This window comes from Helianthus annuus, chromosome 5 (genome assembly GCF_002127325.2).
Source record: "Helianthus annuus cultivar XRQ/B chromosome 5, HanXRQr2.0-SUNRISE, whole genome shotgun sequence".
NCBI lineage: Eukaryota > Viridiplantae > Streptophyta > Magnoliopsida > Asterales > Asteraceae > Helianthus > Helianthus annuus.
Window position 1 is genome coordinate 162687187 of NC_035437.2, and position 19233 is coordinate 162706419.

Genomic DNA, 19233 nt, shown 5'->3' on the forward strand with positions numbered 1-19233 from the left:
CTCGACCCCTTTTTGCTTTCGCACTTTTGGGTGTTTCATACGTCACTTATTCAAAATCACAAACGAACACACTACGCAATACTTTAAACGCTAACCGATATCGCATGTTATACGTGACTTAATGAATGCTTGTTTGTTATGTTTACACATGGAGTGCTGTCTACCTGCCTTAACGACGATAGTACTATAGTTTGGACTCAGCACCCGCTCATGCGGGGGTTGTTAAGGACAATTACTTGCATGGATTACAGTGGTGATCATGTATTGCGAACTGCCTTGGGCAGTCAACCCGCAGTCATTGGTATCGATAGGTTCATGTGGATAACTAACATGCTTCGTTTTCCTCTGTGTACGTGCTGGTTATGCGTAAACTATTTCGAACTCTATATGCTATTATCAAACTTGTATACTCGCCTTTACACTATGTGTATTGACTTTATTTTAACGTATGTGACAGGTGTTTAGGATGCTTATCTGCTAGGAAAGCGAGGCTAGAATAAGGTCCTAGAGGCCAACAAATAGTTGTCTGTACAAATGAAATATGAGTTGTCGGAACAGAACTATTTGCCTAGATTTTGTCTGTAATAATTGTACTATCTTTTATGACATGGTATGGGACATGTTGTTTTAAGTAACTGATAAATATAATTGTTATGGAAACTTCTGGACAATCTGTTTCGCTCAGTGCCACGCCCTGATGTTTCCGCCATCGGTTGGGGTGTGACAGATTGGTATCAGAGCCATAACTATAGGGAATTAGGCAAGACTCGACCTACTCCGGGTCGATGTCTTAGAGACCTAGTCTATAGTTAGGAACCATAGACCGACTCGTGCATGTCCATTAGGGATTATGTATGAGCTTACTTGCTATTCCTCGCTATTCTCGCCTACGCTACACTATCACTGCACTCGAAATTTCAATTTTTGGATAGGCGATTAAGTCGAGATTAGGTGTGAAAACCGCGAACTCTCGATTTAATTGCTTGTTTGATCTGTAGTTATCTATAAAACGCGAGAATTCGCGTTGAACCAGGAGTGAAATCCATACTTTAGCGCGGATTTTTGTCTCTATTTTACTAAAATAGGAAGAAAGTTGTTAAGCTAGGGGTGAAACCCTAACCTTGATGACTTGTTCCGACCTCAATTTTGGTTTTACAAAACTCTCCCCCAAAGTTTTGATGGATTCCAAGGACTCGAGTATTTAAACGACCGACAGGATGGGCGCCATTCACCACATGTCGGTGATATAGCATAGTCTATTATGTCAACAAGGACTTGTGGTACATCCTTGAGAATAGTCGAATCGCTTTGGGTAGTCAATGTCTAATAGCCGCAGACAATCTATTTCTTGATTTTTATGTGTTTCGATTCTGAGCCCGCAACTGCTGACTCTGATGACTCGTTGATTTTATGTGTAATTATCTGTTTATGTGTTTAAATTTTGGAGACTTATTCGATTTTTGCTTTCACTTCGATCGACACACACGACTCGCATTGCTTACCTATCTCAAAACGTTAACAAATCGCTACTACCTTAAGGAAACGCCGTACGCTATGATGCTCGCTATACTACACGCTTATACTATGAATAATCGCTATGCTAAACGCGATCGCTATATTCGAACGAACACGGACTTTGAATAATAGGTTTCTGTTTTCTGACTGCTTCTGGTGATTATGTGCTTATGTGCTTCTGTGCCCTACATGCTTATGTGCTTCTGTGCTTACGTGAATCTGTGAATATGTGCCTATGTGACAATGTGATTGAATGTGTTCCTAAGCTTTAGTAAGTGTCAAACGTGTGAGGTGAGATTCGATTATGACGTGCCTGAGACCTATGACGATGTCTGTTGCAGACAATATCAACCGGGCCACCATCAGGACCTCGTCACCCACGACTCACTCGCCAAGAACAATGGGACAAACGCCTTGCTGCCATCCTCGCTAAACAAGTGGCCAAGGTTGTGCCCCAGATCATGAGTGAAATTTACGAGTATGTTAGCAAATCGTCTGAGGAGTCTAGAACCGATGCTCCCAAAGTTGCTACCAAGACTGCTTTCAGCTTCAAGCAGTTCAAGGCTTGTGGTCCAAAGGAATTCACCGGAGAAGATAGCCTAACGGCAATGTTTCAATGGTTCGATTCGATCGAAGTCACTCTGCGCCAGAGCGGCTGTCCTGAAAATCTCCGTACCCTAAACGCAACCGGCGTCTTCCAGTCCCGCGCACTAGACTGGTGGACGGCCGAACGAAACAAACGCGGGAATGATGCAGCTTATGAGCTGACTTGGGAAGAGTTGAAAGCCATCATGATGGACGAATTCTGCCCTCCCCATGAACGCCAAATGCTGGAGGACGAGTTTTGGAATATAAAGCAGAAGAATGGAGACAACGCTGCCCTAACTGCTCGCTTTAAGCAGCTCAGCATCATCTGCCCCGATCAAGTGAAGACGTCTGACATGGCAATCAAGAAGTACATCCGAGCTCTACCCGACTGTGTTGCTGATTTTGTTCATGCCGCAAAAACAACTACGATCGAAGAAACTTATCTGCTTGCCGCCGAGATCAACGACAAGCGGGTAAAAGCTGGTTTCTAGGATAAAGCTTCCAAGTCTCTACATCAAGCTACCACCGCATCAACCGCCGAAACCGCCACTGCTCAACCGTCAAAGTCCTCACGCCGCAGGAAGAAGAACAACAACAGCAACTCCAGCAACAAGAACTGTGCTGTCACCACCACTGCTGCTCCACTTCAAGCCGTACCAGCTCAGCAACAGTCTCACCACCGTCCAGCACCGGTCACTTATGCACCGCCCGCAAAGCGTGCATACACAGGCCCCCACCCGGCTTGCCCAACATGTTCCTATCATCATCCGGTGGGTCTTGCCTGTCATTTCTGTGCCCACTGCAACATGTATGACCACTTCACTTTCAACTGCCATACTGGTCCCCGTAACACCACAGCTCCTGCCACTGCTCATCAAGCTCTGATCCCAGCCCCGCAAGGCCATCAAGCGGCTCAGGCACCCGCGGTCAACGCCAGAGTCTGCTTCGCATGTGGTGATCCCAACCACTTTGCGAACATGTGCCCAAACAGAGTGGTGAAACAAGAGCCTCAGCAGCAGCAACAAGCCGCACGCGCTAGAACGTTCAACATCAATGCGCGCCAAGCCCAGGCTGACAACAACGTGGTCAATGGTACGTTCCTTGTGAATGGTATTTATGCATCGTGTTTGTTTGATACTGGAGCCGATAATTGCTTTGTGTCGTTTGAATTCGAGAAGCTTCTTAGTCGTAAGCGCTCCCATCTCCCCTCGACATTCGATGTTGAAGTCGCTACCGGAAGAACTGTCGCTGTTAATTCTATTCTTTGTGATTGTACTCTTGATCTCAACAATCACATCTTCCCAATCGACCTTATCCCGATGCAACTCGGAAGTTTTGACATCATAGTAGGCATGGACTTTCTTCGCGAAAACCATGCTGAAGTTGTATGCTTCGATAAGATGATTCGATTCTCGCTCGCGAGTGGTGATTTATTGTGTGTTTATGGCGAAACTGCTTCAAAAGGTCTCAAACTTATGTCATGTATCCAAGCTAGCAAGTATCTCCGCAAGGAATACAGAGCTTTCTTGGTTAACATTGTAGTAGCGGAGAAGGAAAAGAAAGAAATGGCGGTAGACCAGGTACCTGTTGTTGTGAATTCCCTCACGTGTTTCTAGATGATCTTCCAGAACTCCCGCCGAGTCGTGATATCGACTTCCGTACCGACCTCATTCCTGGAGCCAACCCTGTTGCCAAAGCTCCTTACCGACTTGCACCGTCCGAAATGCGTGAACTCTCGAACTAGCTTCAGGAATTACTTGAGAAAGGCTTCATTCGCCCGAGCACCTCTCCTTGGGGCGCGCCAGTCCTTTTCGTCAAAAAGAAGGATGGGTCGTTCAGGATGTGCATCGACTACCGGGAATTAAATAAGCTAACCATCAAGAACCGCTATCCCCTGCCCCGCATCGACGATCTGTTTGATCAGCTGCAAGGTGCTACGTGTTTCTTGAAGATCGATCTACGCTCAGGCTACCACCAGCTACGCATTCAAGAGGAGGATATACCCAAAACCGCTTTTCGCACTCGTTATGGCCACTATGAGTTCGTTGTTATGCCTTTTGGTTTAACCAACGCACCCGCGGTTTTTATGGATCTGATGAATCGCGTGTGTAAGCCATACCTCGACCGTTTCGTCATCGTATTCATCGGCGATGTCTTGATCTATTCCAAATCGAAAGCCGAACACGCGCAACATCTATGTTTGGTTCTCGAGCTACTCCAGGGGAATCAACTCTATGCCAAGTTCTCCAAGTGCGAGTTCTGGTTAGAGGAGGTTCAGTTTCTGGGTCACATTGTCAATAGTCAAGGTATCCACGTCGATCCCGCGAAGATTGAAGCAGTTAAGACTTGGATTACACCTAAGAACCCGTCTGAAGTCCACTCTTTTCTCAGACTAGCGGGCTATTATCGACGATTTATCGAACGGTTCTCAAAAATCGTTGTGCCGCTTACCGCTCTTACGCATAAAGACAGGTCTTTTATTTGGGGAACTGAACAAGAATCTTCTTTCCAAACCCTCAAGCACATGCTCTGTAATGCTCCTGTTCTCACATTGCCCGACGGAAACGACGACTTCATTGTCTATTGTGATGCTTCCAACCTTGGTCTTGGTTGTGTTCTCATGCAACGGGACAAGGTTATAGCTTACGCGTCTCGACAGCTCAAAATCCACGAGAAGAACTATACAACCCATGATCTCGAGCTAGGCGCAGTTGTTTTTGCGTTAAAGATTTGGCGACACTACCTGTATGGTACCAAGTGTACGATCTTCACCGATCATAGGAGCCTAAAACATATCTTTGATCAGAAAGAACTTAATATGCGTCAACGCCGATGGGTAGAACTTCTCAACGATTACGACTGTGAGATTCGTTATCACCCAGGCAAAACAAATGTCGTTGCCGACGCTCTCAGCAGACGGAGTTATTTGCTCAGCATTCGCAATACCCAAGCCCAATACGATCTCGAAACTCTCATCCGCGAAGCCCAGCATGCCTGTTTTAATGAACGCACATTGAAGAAGGAGAGAATCTATCACGATGGAGCTTAGCTCGTAAGTAAATCCAATGGGATCTTCCATTTTCTGGACCGAATTTGGATCCCGAAGCGGACCGATTTGCGACAGATTTTGATGGACGAAGCCCATAAATCCCGGTATTCTATTCATCCCGGTGCCGATAAAATGTACCAGGAGCTTCGCTACAAGTACTGGTGGCCGGGCATGAAAAGGGATATTGCTCTCTACGTTAGGAAGTGCCTGACTTGTGCAAGGGTCAAGGCTGAACATCAAAGGCCCTCTGGCTTACTTGAACAACCCCTAATCCCTATGTGGAAGTGGGAGAGTATAGCCATGGACTTCATAACAAAGCTCCCGCACACGTCATCAGGTCGCGACAACATTTGGGTTGTTGTTGATCGTTTGACCAACTCCGCCCACTTTTTGCCAATACGGGAAGACTACAAGGTAGAACGATTAGCCCGAATCTACACCGATGAGATCATTTGTAATCATGGGACGCCTCGCGACATCATCTCTAACCGTGATGCTCGGTTTACCTCGCGACTGTGGGAAACGTTTCAAGCGGCTCTCGGTACGACGCTTAACTTAAGTACCGCATTCCACCCTCAAATCGACGGTCAGACTGAGAGAACGATCCGTACTCTTGAAGACATGCTCCGTTCGTGTGTCATAGGTTTCGGTGGTAATTGGGATAAATACCTGCCGTTAGTCGAATTCTCGTATAACAACAGTTATCATTCCAGCATTCAGATGGCACCATTCGAGGCTTTATATGGAAGAAGATGTCGATCGCCTATTGTATGGCACGAGATCGGTCATTCGCAATTAACCGGTCCTGAGCTCTTGCAAGAAACGACTGACAAAGTCCTCCAAATTCGAGACAACTTGTTGAAAGCTCGAAGTCAACAGAAAAGTTACGCCGATAGACGACGCAAGCCCCTTGAATTTGACGTTGGCGACTACGTACTCCTAAAGGTATCACCTTGGAAGGGTGTGGTCAGATTCGGCAAGAAAGGGAAACTAGCGCCTCGATATGTTGGACCTTTCAAGATTATGGAAAGGATCGGAAAAGTCGTCTACAGACTCGAACTACCGGAGGAACTTAGTAACGTCCACCCGACTTTCCACGTGTCAAACCTCCGAAAGTGCCGGGCTGAGCATGATTTAATTGTACCTCTCGATGACCTCCAAATAAACAAAACACTACACTTCGTGGAGAAACCCGTTAAGATCGTGGATCACCAAACCAAGCAGCTCAGACGCTCGCGCATTCCTATTGTGAAAGTCCGATGGGAAGGCAAACGAGGCACAGAGTTCACTTGGGAACTCGAAAGCGACATGAAGACGAAGTACCCACAGTTGTTTGTTACGGCTTCGGCCTAATTTCGGGACGAAATTCCCTCAACTAAGGGAGGTTGTAACACCCCATGTTTCGAAATCAAAGTCAAAGTCAAGATTGAAGTCAAAGGAAGAAAAAATTGCTAATAGCAATCTGTCTCTCCTTGCTCAATCCCTGTTTTGAGTTCTTTGACTTGTAGTTAGTCTATTTTGTGTTTTACGTTAGTTGTATTATGTGGAGTAATTAAGTTTAATCGCAGTAATCGAGGAATATTTATCGCTAAGAATCGCTTTACGACTGTGAACAATAGGAAGTAACAATGCGATAAAGTTACCTAAACACTAATCGAACTAATCTAATCAACATCGCGCTCGCAAACTCGAATTTCACATTTGGTTATTGTTATACGTGTGTGTGTGCCTTATGTGTTACTTGTGCATGATTATTTATGTTATGTGTGCTGATCAATCGAAACGCAATCGAACTCAATCGCAATCGAATCGCAATCGCAAAACGAATACGAAATAAGGATGATTGTATGTTGATATAGTATAATAATTAGTGGAGAAGAGATAGCGCGAGATATGAGTAGTTGGGATTAAAAGTAATTTGACTAGGAAACTCCATCCATCGCATCACTCGCAATCAAAACAGCAAAACTCGTCGCACCGAACACTCGAACCAGTCGACCGATCGATCAGGCAACCAGCCGATCGACCAGTCGTCCGCCCGGACTGCCGTCTGATCGGACAGGCTGTTCGATCGAGCTGCCTGGCCGATCGGCCAGCCCTTTCGTCTTTTGGAACTCTATAAATACCCATGTCACTTTCATTCTTTCTACTTTTGGCAACTCTCTGACCGAACAACACGCTCTCCCCACCTTTTCTTCGATTTCTCTCGATTCCGGTAAGATCTCGTCCTAAATCTTGTACTTCCTTGATCTACGCGCACTCCTACACCTTTCTATCTTTTGAATCTTAACTTTTAACCGTGAAATCATCAAGATTCAAGGTGTTCTAGGATGACGTCATCCTGTGTTCTTGAAGAACTTCATGTTTTGGCCTCAATCCACCAAGAACAACTTAGATCTAACCGATTTCCACATAAACTAACAAAGATCTTTCATAGATCTAAACATATTCACAAAGAAAAGGGATTGAAAGACGGTTTTATAACTTTCTTTCAACTCTTTTACACTCAAAGCACTCAAAACCGATAGAATTGGAACTTGTGCCGACTCACTACTCGGTCTGTGGTCGTGTTGGCTTAAGATCTGGATTCTATCCACGAGGTTTACCGATTTCGGGTCAAACGTAAACCCCGTCTCGAACAGTTCACTAATCGGATTTGGGTGATTCCTGTCCGATCAGGAGAACCAAGTATTGACGAAGTTTCTGCTGTTTGACTCGTTATCAAAATGCCTCGATAAAACGACAAACAATCAAAACAACCAAGTGCGAGACGAACAGGACGAACAGGACGACCAGGACGAGGTGCCGTCCGATCGGACTACCGTCCGAACGGTTTGCACCTTGGGTCCCACACTTAACCAACTTACCATGAAGATTGAGTATTGAACGAATTGCTATCCGATCGGACTACCATCAGACCGGATTGCCCTTCGGATCATGAGATACTTGGACTTTAACACTTAATCGATTTTTCAAACATGTTCAATGCACTAAGGATGCCACCCGACCGGACTGCTGTCCGATCGCGTGACAACCTGCTGAGAGCTTGTTCTAGCTAAAGTGCCTAACCGAACGGGTTGCTGGCCAATCGAACGACCATCCGATCGACCTGAAAGGCAGAGGTACTTTAATGTTTTTCAAAATACTACAACAAAAACTTCAAAAGTCAAACCATCAAACACAAACACATCCTTCCCAAAGGAAGAAACAATCCACTCGAACGGCCATCCGACCGGACAGCCGTCCGAACGGACTGTCACTCGCACAATCAGTTATCCGATCGGACTACCATCCGATCGACCAGCTGTTCGACCCACCAACACTTATTTTCGTTTTATGCGTCACTTATCGTTATGCTACCGAACTATTCAGGCTAACCTTACTCTCAAGCGCTCCCTTCAATCCATCAACCGCTGTGAGTATACTCGACCCCTTTTTGCTTTCGCGCTTTTGGGTGTTACATATGTTACTTATTCAAAATCACAAACGAACACACTACGCAATACTTTAAACGCTAACCGATATCACATGTTATACGTGACTTAATGAATGCTTGTTTGTTATGTTTACACATGGAATGTTGTCTACCTGCCTTAACGACGATAGTACTATAGTTTGGACTCAACACCCGCTCATGCGGGGGTTGTTAAGGACAATTACTTGCATGGATTACAGTGGTGATCTTGCATTGCGAATTGCCTTGGGCAGTCAACCCGCAGTCATTGGTATCGATAGGTTCATGTCGATAACTAACATGCTTCGTTTTCCTCTGTGTACGTGCTGGTTATGCTTAAACTATTTCGAACTCTATATGCTATTATTAAACTTGTATACTCGCCTTTACACTATGTGTATTGACTTTATTTTAACGTATGTGACATGTGTTTAGAATGCTTATCTGCTAGGAAAGCGAGGCTAGAATAAGGTCCTAGAGGCCAACAAATAGTTGTCTGTACAAATGAAATCTGAGTTGTCGGAACAGAACTATTTGCCTAGATTTTGTCTGTAATAATTGTACTATCTTTTATGACATGGTGTGGGACATGTTGTTTTAAGTAATTGATAAATATAATTTTTATGGAAACTTCTGGACAATCTGTTTCGCTCAGTGTCACGCCTCGATGTTTCCGCAATCGGTTGGGGTGTGACAACGAACAACCTTACCCAAAAGCTCTCCCACCGCGGTTGAACCTTTGAAACAACCTTACTTAGAAAAGACTCGGTGGAGGAAAAATGTTTGTAAGTTGGGATTGTCACGGGGAATTTCTTAAATTGAGATTATTGACGGAACGGGTGAAAGTTAAGATTATTAAAATCTAATTCTCCAAATATAAACGTGAATAAAAATGAATTTGCGAAATGTCTAAATTGTGTATTGAAATTAAATCCATAGTGGTTGATCCTAGCTTAATAAAATCAACTACGTTGATGGATCGACGGAGAGCAAACAATCAATTGCGAATTTAATCAACTGCGTAATTTGTAAATTGATCCATGCCCTACGATCCGATTAGGAGAGCCGTGGAGACCATGAAGTGGGAAACGGGTGGATAGATGGAGACGAACCAGGGGCAAGAAGAATTGAAATTATTATTTTTGTTTAGATTTAATCAAAACTACGTAGTTTTGATGGTGTCGCATCTAAAATTAGATGTGTAATAGCCTCATATTCACTTTCCTCTTAAATGCAGTTTACTAACTAATAAAAATAGACAGTTGTCTTAATATTAAAGTTATAGTTTTAAAAACTTTAGTCCTATTTTTTTAAATGCAAATTTTATTTAAAATATAATTTTCATAAATATGTAACATTTTCTATACTAGGATGATATTTGTATCTCATCTGAATATATCGTTGTTTTCTAAATTAGTATTTATATCAAAGTACTTATCATATCATTAATATACGCAGTAATTTTAATTAACGTTCATTTGCGACAACCTCATAAGTTACAATTTATTTCTAAAAATACTTGCAATCTTATCATCATTTTTTTCGTGTTATTATTTTACAGCCTTACGTAATAAGATAAATTATAATGACTTAATAGAGAAATGAAAACTTAGAAAATTATATTTAAATAGCTGAAAATGTATCTTTATTTGTTTCATTATTTTATGTCATAAGTCATTTTACTGAAAATGATTATATACAAATTTATTATTTATATTTATTTGAATTATTAACCCGTGTTATACACAGATTTGTAAACTAGTAAGATAAAATATACACACATAACATTTGTTTGTATCACATGATAACAAAGATGAGATAAAAACAGGAATGTTATAGTTATGAAAATATAAGTGATAAATGGGTATTTTCTGTAAATAAAAATAAAAAATATGAACACTGATTAAAGTGGTTGTGCATGCTTGAAGCTAACAAGTTTTCAAGTTTGATATGATGGTGAGTGGCAATTGCGTGCTGGGAAAGAAGCAACCATGGGCAGGAACACATTCTGGCTGGCATATGATTTAGTGTTGTCCTTTTGTGGGCAAGCATGCTAACCATACACCACCATAAAACACACCTCCTGTCTTATTATCCACCACTAAACATGTTTTGTTTTACATTTTTAGACTTTTATGATAATAGAATCCTTTCAACTATTTTCATGACAAATGTACTTTTATATGTTGGGATTGGTACTTCACTTTCACTTAGCCTTGAGCTAAGTCGGGTCAGGTTGCAAGGAGGAGGACCGTTCACTTATCACGATTGTGGGATTTTTTTTTCTACTTGTGAACGCATAGGTTATCTATCAAACGGATTTTGTTTTATACTACTAGTGAGTTTTCCCCCGCGCTTCGCGGCGGAAATTCGGTCGTTATCTGTTTGGTTCGCTACGGTACCGACACTCGCTTTAGTAATCGAAAGAGAAACCCTTATATCGATCGAAAACAATAAAAATGAATATGATGTTGTTTAGTTGATATCGTTTCATTTGTTTTGCGTTTTATGTTTATTTTTGTCAACATTGCGATATAAATTTTATTGCAAATGAATATTGTGCCCCTATCGTACCAAACCTAACTGAAACCGACTGAACAACATTCGTATCGGTATCAGTATTTATTTTTATTGTTTTTGCTTTCGATAAACTGACGTCGTATCGCTACACTATTTATGGCAGCTTTGTTTTAATATGTATAACTAGTGAGTTTTTCCCTCGCACTTTGCGGCGAGAATTCAGTCGTTATCTGTTCGGTTCGCTATGGTATCGACCCTCGTTGTAGTTAGTGGCGGGTATAGCTTGTAAATAGGGGTAGCCCCCGCTACCCCTTGACGCTTCGGTGATAGTGTAAATTTTGAAAAAAATTGACTTTTTTTTTATTTCGTTGCCCTTTTTTTCTGAGACGTTGCCCCTATAAGATTTTTTAGATCCGCCACTGGCTATAGTAATAGAAAGAGATACCCTTACTTCAATCAAAAACAATAAAAATGAATATGATGTTGTTTAGTTGATATCGGTTCATTTGTTTTGCGGTTTATGTTTATTTTTATCAACATTGCGATATAAATTTTATTGCAAATGAATATTGTGCCACTATCATACCAAACCTAACTGAAACAGACTGAACAACATGTGTATCGGTACCGGTATTTATTTTTATTGTTTTTGCTTTCGATAAACTGACGTCGTATCGCTACCATACTGTGTTAAATCGAATAACATCGGTACCGGTATGTTTTTTGTTTGAAAATGAATATCGTATCACTGCCGCAGTGAGCCGGGCCTAAACCAAACGCACAACATTGGTTCGGTACCTATATTTGCGCATACTGTGTTTTCTTTCAATAAACTAACACCGTATCACTATCTTACCGTACCGTACGACATCAACACCGATACCTGTATTCATTTTTATGGTTTCCGGTTTTGAAAATTATTTATTTATACAACTCCTTATATGATGATAAATGAATATCGGTACATGTAGCGTGATCATGTGAACCAGTCGATATCGTTCGAACAACATCGTTGCCGCTATTGGTGTTTGTTTTTGTTGTTTTCCACTGATGTAAAACATGTGTTGATTTCATACCTAGTGCATGTATTGTACGAACCGTATCGATATCGATCCAATGCCCGCGGGATGTTAAAAAAATAAATAAACACAGACGCGGATTTAGATTTTTTTAAAATTTAAGAAACGCAAGTTGTTATTCTACCGATACTGTAACAAACCGTACCGATACCGATCTAATGCCTGCGGAATTTTAAAAAAATAAACATAAACGCAGATTTATAATTTTTTTAAAAGTTAACAAACGCAAATTAATAAAATAATAAATAAAATACTATTAATAAATAATAAAAAGCAAATACTTAAAAATTATGAATTACTATTTGTTACTAAAAATATGGAAGACCGTTGGCCGAAAGGTCACCGGTATGATTCCTGATCCTGACCGGGTTTTATCGGTCCTGCACTGTCGTGCTTTCGGGCGGGTGTAGGGTCGGGTTTTCCCCGAAACTGGTGGCTTGGTGGGCTAGGGGCTTCGTGCGTGTGGAATAGAGGCTGCCGCGGGTAACCTTTCAGCCATTGGGTGCCGCGTACGAAGTACTCGACGTTTATTATGATGGCCGTTCAAAAAAAAAATATTATTAAGAAATAAAAAGAGAAATACTTAAGGTTATATTTCACTATTCATGATCACTTTAGATTTATATGTATAGTGGAGGGTTCAAATAAGAAGAAATTTTTTGTAGGAGTAAAAAAGAACAAACTTCAACCAATAAGAATGTTTCATTTTACTTTATTTAATTTTTGTATTTAATATGAGTGTAAGGGTGTATTGGTAAACTTAGATAGATCATTAATTGTTAGTTTTCCTTTTTAATAGCTAACTAAATTAAATTTGTAACTTATTTTCGAAAATAATATATCTTTTACAAAGAAGAAAAAAAATTAATTTAAAGTGTAGGATAATTTATGAGGTGTGTGGAATGAATTACGAGTTGTGTAGGGTAAATTTCAATATGTGTAGGATAAATTTCAAAAACATGTAGGATAAATTTTGATGTATCTAGGCAAAAATTTTAGTGTGGATGAAAATAGTCTTTATCACTAATTAATTAGTCAAATATAATAATAAATGAGATGAGAAAAAAACTATTTAATGTTTTACAATTGTACCATTTGTTTTTTTTTCTCAATTTAATTTTCTTCTCAAATGAATCTACCCCTATATGTATAATACCCGTAATCAATATGTGCGAGTAAACCCGTGGTTTGTTAATCCAACACTGATTATGTAAAGTGAAAAAGAGTTTATTTTATCTAAACAAATGGTTTATCTTAGAAAAATTCAAATATATTGTTTAAACAATAAAAAAAATGTAAGACCGTGACACATTCAAATTTGATATTTATGATTCTTGATGATGTTTTTCTTAAGTCTTGTATGATTTAGCAATCTAAGGCTTGAACTTAATTTTTTCTTAGCATGTATGATTTGTCTGCTTATGTATCATACCATTAACTATAATAATGTATAAATATATAATATAATTTACGGATTAAACGGGTATAGCCACAAGTGTATATCAAATGAATTTCACGAATGAGTATACGTGAGAATTGCCTTTCGTATGGCGTTGGTTCACGCACGCAAAAAAACTAGCATTGCTCGCTAGTCGCAACAACTAAAAAAAGTAAGACTAGGGAGGCTTGGGTTCTCCAATTGAGACCCAAGTTCAATCTATTTGTGTCATTTTGGTGGATTAGACAATAATAGATAAAGTCTAGCCTCCTTCACTCCTTGCAGAGGTGCCAGGTTCTATCCTGAGCCCACTGGGTTTTCGTTCCACCGTGTGTTACGCTAGAGAGTGTTCAACTCTTGTGGTGGCACAACGGCTGTCAAGTGGCAGTCGGCGGTATGGTTTCCCGGGGGTCCGGTTAAGAGAACATAGTCTGACTAGAGTGAGATAACGAGACTCTCCAATTTATGAAGTGCAGTAGCCTAACACGAAGTCGCCTTCTAAAAAAAAGATTGACATTTGAGGCTTTCTCTTTGTTATTAGTAAATTGGGCTAGGGATATTTTAAAAATTGTATCAATTAACATTAACAATTTAATCATCAAAATGTATACAAGTTATTGATTTGAAATATCTTGTATCCAGTTCTAAAATGGGCTGTTGCGTAGTTCTACGTGCTTCATTGCTTGGCAGATTTGTGGGCTTTATCATTTATGAACTGCTTGATTGTTGAGTCGCTACATACGGGCTTATGATTCGTAGGTCGTAGAAAAAGAACCCAACCACTTTTTTCATAAGACGTTCTGAATAGAGGTGGGCCAAATCTGTTTTAATTGATCATTATACCGATTTAAACTGTCAGTAATTGAGTTATTATATGATAAAAACAGTTTCTCCTTTTGATTTCGGTAAAACCAAGGTTTCTAGCTTAAGAGATCTTTGTTAGGCCACTAGAGGTGGTTCACTAGTGATGGAATTCCATCACTCCCACTATCCAATCAAGTAATGCCATGTCATCAATCAAATTTCCATCACTAGTGATAGAAATGTAGGAGGGGTGGAATCACTAGTGATGGAATTCTATCACTCCCTCCCAATTTTTTTAATTTTTTATTTTAAATTAGAAATTAACAATAAAACACTAAAATTAAAAATTTCATTAATTTTAAAACATACTATTTCAATTTCACATACTAGAAACATAAAAGTTGTAAAAAAAAAAAAAAAAAAAAAACCCTACTCGAGTTTAACATACTAGAAACATACAATTTAAAAAAAAAAAAAACCTACTCCTCGTCCGAATCCGGAAACTCCAAACCTAGAGAACCTACTAGTTCGATTAAATCGAATCTCAACCGAAAGTGAGTTTCTTCGTTACGCAATTGTAAATTGATATCTTGTGGAACTTGAACTTGTGTAGGAGGAACCGGTACCCAATCCGGGGATATTGCACGTCCGTCGTGTTTGATCAACATATTGTGCAATATGATACATGCATACACTATGCTATGTATTGCTTTCTTGGTCATCGAACGAACCGGTCGGTGTAGTATACCCCATCTACCCTTTAAAACACCAAATGCCCTCTCAACATCTTTTCTTGCCGATTCTTGCAATTTTTTGAACGCCTTTTCTTTAGCCTCGACGGGAAATGAGGGAGCTTTCACAAAAACAGACCAAGACGGGTAGATACCATCCACAAGATAAAAGCCTCGTCTGTAATGTCGACCGTTAACATAGAAAGGAGAGGAAGGTGCGGTACCATCCGTTACGCTTTGGAACAACGGCGACGTGTGCAACACATTGATGTCGTTGTTTGAACCTGGGACACCGAAATACGAATGCCAAATCCATAAATCATTCGACGCCACCGCTTCTAGTATGATGGTTGGTCTTTTGATGTCTCCCCTCACATACGCCCCTCGCAACTCTCTTGGACAATTTTTCCACTCGATATGTGTACAATCGATGCTACCGAGCATCCCGGGGAAATGCCATCTAGCCTCGTGTGCGGCGTAAATACGTGAGATGTCGTGGCTCGTCGGTTTACGTAAAAACTCGTTAGCGTACAACTTAATGACCGCATTGCAAAAAAATTGCAAACATTCACGTGAAGTTCTTTCAGACATAGCTAGGTATTCATCATATTGATCGGGTGGGTTACCTGTCGCTAGTTGGCGAATGGCGGACGTGCATTTTTGTATCGGCGTGAAACTTGGTTTGCCCCTCGCATCGTAACCTTCTTGAAACCATCCCTCGCTTGCCTCGATGTCTCCCACAGTCTTTAAAAATAATTCTTTGGGTAAACGAAACCGATCTCTAAACGTTTCGGAATTGTATAGCGGGTTTTCCACAAAATAATCGTTCATCAAAACTTCGTTGGCACTTATACGATCACGGTCGACCATCTTCTTCTTTGGGCGGGACGACTCGGCATCAAGCTCGTTATACACCGACACAAAAAAGTTTAGCGTGTCGTTGTCGGAAGACGACTCGGTATCGGTATCGCTAGACATCGGAAACGTCGAATCCGTAGGGAATTCCATTTGAGAAGATATAAAAATTGGGTGAAATGGGTTTAAAATGGTTTAAAAGATATAGTTTGGTGTGTGAAAAAATGGTTAAAATGTGGATATATATATAGATAAAATGGATTATTATTTTTTTTATTAAAAGTTACCGTTTTAAAACGGTCAAGTTCACAACGGTCGGATTTTTCAAAACTTTAACACGTGATGTGTAGCACGCGTTGAAGTTTCAACGCGTTAAAGAAACACCGGCGGCGGTGTTCCGTTCGACTTCAACGAGTGATGAGCCTTCATCACGCTCCCGCCCCGGGTCCTCTTATGCTTGTTTCAAGTGTGATCATAGGTAAGATTGTGTAACACCCCAAAAATGTTAGTACGGTAATAAATGAAAATAAACAAAGAACTTAACATAGTCAATGAAATATGACAAAACGGTAGTTAATTTATGATAAAGCCTAAGTTAAACACTCTTTCTAAGTGGGAGGGTTTAATGTGTAAATAATAAACAAAAAGGGTTTAAACTAATAAATCAAAAGAAAACACCCATATCTGGGTGTTTGGTCGATCGAACAAAGGAGCAGAGAAAGAGGGTGAAAACCCTAGCTTCATGAATCAAGCAATTGAATGCTTAAATCAAAAGAAAATCTGATGCATGAGCTCAAATTTCGAATAGCAAGTTCCAATTTGTGAAGTGGTAAGCTTAATTTTCTGAAATTATGATTTGTAGAATGAGGGGTTCAACCCAATCTTTATTTCTTGTATCAGAGGTGGGAAATCTGAGTTAGAATCGTCTTCTAGAACAAGAATCATGTTGATTTTAGGTTGTATGAAGGATTGTAGAGAAAACCCACTTTGTGAAATTGTGTTATGAATAGGATGATCATAGGGATTATAATCATATGTAATCTTGATATATGATCTTTCTTATAATACTTGAATGCTAGGTAAATTGATGTAAAATTTGAGGATTGTAAGAACTTGATTGATTATTGATGACATACAAGATGAACTAGTAAAGTCATGCTTTGAATGCTTGTACATTTTGCTTTATTAATGTAACGCACACTAAGTGTTTGATGAAATGCTTAAGAGAATAAATATGTAAAAATCTGAAAAGTTAGTGATAATATTGTCACTTGAAAATGAGAAATTTATGTAAATGATGAAATGAAAGTGTTGGGCTAAATGAATGAATGCGTTTAATGTAGGCGTTAAAGAAGAAGGCTCAAACACTAAGAAAATGGGAGACTCGCAAGATCGAGGTACGTAGTGTACACCCTATTTCTATTATGTTGTTATATGCATACTAATCTAAATCGTATTGTGTTGTTATGGTAAAATTGTGATGTATGAAATCTATGGTGATTTGGAAGTGAAAGTAAGATCCGTCATAACGGATGGTGAGAAATGATTAAGTTACGAAAGGGAAGGCATTATACCCGGCTCTTCCTAGTCGAACCGGGTATGGAAAGTGATGTACTACGAATGAAAATCTACTCAATCCGTCTCTCTCGGATTGAGGTGTAAGTGTAAGAATATGCTCGTTTGTTATGAACGATTCGAATGAAAGTTATGTTAAAGATGCTAGAACCCGTCGCGAGCGGGTATATTAAGAGAAGGACGTTTGGTCTCTTCATTGAGGCGAGAATGTAATGAACCGTCCAACGGTTAGTAATGTAAATGAATGATGTAAAATTTTGTGCTAGAGACGAATCGATTTATTAGTTATTAGTGTTAGTGACGGAATACTAACTTATTTGTTTATGTTGAATGTAGATAAATCCTCAATCTAGGCGGTCGGACGATTTGGAGCGAGCACATGCACACTTAATGACCATTAAGCGCTTCCGCTATTTCGTATTAATGTTTTGGGTCAAAAAGCTTGTTTTGTATGTCCTTGTCAGTAGTTGCACTTTTTAATACTTGATGTTATGGTTTCTTTTTTTTTAAGTCGTGTCTAGTCGAAAGGGTTGTAGAAGTATTTGTTTTGATAATGGTTAAAACAGGGATATGCTCGTCTTATGGACGGGTCATGCCCAAATTTTGTTAAAAATTGTGCATTAATGATATTAGTATCGTTACCTTAAATTGTGAAAAGTTTGGACATCTAAAAGTTTATGTTTCTAGCGTCTTTTGGATGTCATTTCTATTAGACGCAAATGCGGGCCTTACAAGTTGGTATCAGAGCCAAGGTTTGAGGGATTCGAGCATATGAGGTGATGCTTGAACTCAAACCGACGGCTCGTTCAAAAGTGTGCTCGCTCCAAGATCGCCAATGAGGTAACAATTTAAGCTTTTGGTAAACGCAAGTATGTGTAATGTGCTTGTAAAGTTAAGTTAAGTATGTGAAGGGGTAATTATGGAGGGCAAAAAAATGATGAGTTCTAGGGACCGTACGGCTGGAAACGGACCCGAAAAAGAGTTAAAACACTTAAAATGGAAGCAGCAGCGGATTAACAAACGGCAGGTCGTCGCCGACGCCACCCCCTCCAGGGCCGACGCCCTATCTGTCTGCCGACGGAAACAAGTGGCCGACGCCACATTATGAGGCCCGTCGCCGACGGACCATTAGCCGTCGCCGACGGGTTGTGCAAAACTGGTCCACCATATTTTTTTTGTTTTTCACATTTTGAGTTGCCGGGTTATCCGAAAGCCTAATTAATGACTATGCAAGGTCCATATAAGGCCTAATAGATGTATGTAATCACAATTAGTGGTTACAATAAGAATGGATTCGTAAGAGTCGGAAGTGATGAATCGAATGACAAGATAAGAGTTGTGAAATTTAAAAGATCAAAAATTGAAATGTAAGAATGTGAATTAAATAAATGCAGACTAATGAACTATGATATAATGAAAGGCATGTAATGGTGTTAAAAAGAACGACACGAAATAAATGATGAAACGCGGAGAATTAAAAACTTGAGATGCATGATTACAAATGTTGTAATCAAAGGTTGAAGTATGTGTTATATTGAAAGCTTGTGAATTATGTGTTATATTGAAAGCTTGTGAATTATAATTTAAGTTCCCGTACTTCTCATAAATGCCCGTTTTATGTTCTT

General features: G+C 40.1%; 1 long non-coding RNA gene across 1 annotated transcript; it reads left to right on the forward strand.

Annotated features, from left to right (window-relative positions):
• The first annotated feature begins 16741 nt into the window (after positions 1 to 16741).
• LOC110939356 lies at positions 16742 to 18251 on the forward strand. The gene is made up of 3 exons (XR_002592194.1): positions 16742 to 16862; positions 17377 to 17430; positions 17945 to 18251. It is a non-coding gene; the product is annotated as an uncharacterized LOC110939356 (long non-coding RNA).
• Positions 18252 to 19233: the final 982 nt, after the last annotated feature.